The sequence below is a fragment of the Zingiber officinale genome, chromosome 7B (genome assembly GCF_018446385.1).
Source record: "Zingiber officinale cultivar Zhangliang chromosome 7B, Zo_v1.1, whole genome shotgun sequence".
Classification (NCBI taxonomy): Eukaryota; Viridiplantae; Streptophyta; class Magnoliopsida; order Zingiberales; family Zingiberaceae; genus Zingiber; species Zingiber officinale.
In genome coordinates this window covers 43,991,310-43,992,951 of record NC_055999.1, presented here as the reverse complement: position 1 = coordinate 43,992,951, position 1,642 = coordinate 43,991,310, and the positions used below count along the sequence as shown (strand labels likewise).

Genomic DNA, 1,642 nt, shown 5'->3' with positions numbered 1-1,642 from the left:
ATGTTGATTTGAATTCTTGAAGAAAGGCCAAAAGGCTCTTGTCTTAGTGGAGTGTTAATGCTCATTTAGCGTATTCATTAGATGAAATACAAAAGGCCTTTTTCAACTCATTTTGATGTGTGCATCTTCTCCTTCTCTCTTCTTCCACCTTTGGCCAAAATCCTCCTTGTGGTTGCTAGCATAACCTTTGGTTGGTTTTCTTTTCTACTTCGTGAGTTTATGAGATGGGCATAAGGCTTGTTCGTGTGAGTACTGTTAGAGGCACTGACACATGATCGTGCTAAGATCTTTACTGTTAGAAGTTTGTGTTTATGTAATAAAAGTATAACTCCTTTTTAACAAACTTAGTATATAGGTGTCTCCTTTGCATGCATCTTCTAGAAAGGATCTAGTCAGTTTTTTCCACGAGATGGGCCCCAAAGGTCGAGTTTCTTGAGCATGGTCCGTACTTCCACACATGTCACATACACATACAATTGTATTGGTCGTACTAGTTCCCATATTCTCAAGCTTTTTAGTCAAAGCATCCAACTTTGCGGGCATAAGAGTAATTGCATCCATGTCAAACTTTCCTAATGCCTTGATAGGATTTCCAAAGAAGGAGCCTCCATATCTTTCAGATTCTCATTCATGATGGTTCTAAGCTACACTCTCTATAATATCTTCAGCCTCATCTAGACTTTTATTCATTAATGCCCCTCTAGCTGCAGAGTCAAGGGACACCTTTGTGTGATAGTTGATGTTGTTATAAAAAGTGTGTAGAACTAACTACTTCTCAAGTCCAGATGTGGGCATTGCCTAAGCATATTTTTGAATCTATCTCATACTTCAAATAATGATTCTAAATCCGACTGTCTAAAGCTTGTTATAAGATTCCTCATGTGAGTAGTTTTATTGAGAGGATAGAACTTATTGAGGAATTATTGCTCACATTGTTCCCAAGATGTGATGCTATTAGTTGGTAAGGAATTAAGCCACTGCTTGGCTCTATCCCTTAGGGAAAACTTGAATAACAATAATCTTACTACTTCTGCTAGAACTCCATTCATTTTAATTGTATTACAAATTCCATAAAAAAACTTCCAAGTGTTGGTTTTGGTCTTCATGTGGTTCACCTCCAAATTGATTTTGCTGAACCATTGTAATCACCGTAGGCTTAATCTCAAAATTATTGGCTTCAATAGGTGGTCTGGTATTGCTAGACTGAAGCCCACGTGCATAAGGTGTTGTGTAATCTTTAAGAGGTTTGTTTGTCGTTTCAGATGATTTTTGTTCTTATTGTTGTCTTTGCAGGTTTCTTTTTCTTCAATATGTTCTGTTTATCTCTGGATTAAGTGGTAGTAAATCTCCTACAAGATTAGATCTTTTCATGTAAGAATAAGATTACAAATATTCCAAACGCAAATTCTAAATACAAAAAGAAACAGAATTTTCAATTTTGAAGTAAGAATCAAAGTGTTGGAAATTCAAAGTTCAGAATTTAAATTACAAAAAGAAAGCTACAAAAATAAAAGTAAACAAATGCAAGATGTATCTACAAAAACAGAGTTGTAAAAATATTTACAAGTTTAGACTAACATAAATGATTATCTACTAATATTATAAGCACAGTCCCCGGCAACGATACCAAAAACTTATTACA

General features: G+C 35.0%; 1 non-coding gene across 1 annotated transcript; it reads left to right on the top strand.

Annotated features, from left to right (window-relative positions):
- Positions 1–778: 778 nt before the first annotated feature.
- On the top strand, positions 779–887 carry LOC122007552. The gene has a single exon (XR_006119028.1). It is a non-coding gene; the product is annotated as a small nucleolar RNA R71 (small nucleolar RNA).
- The last annotated feature ends 755 nt before the right edge of the window (positions 888–1,642 follow it).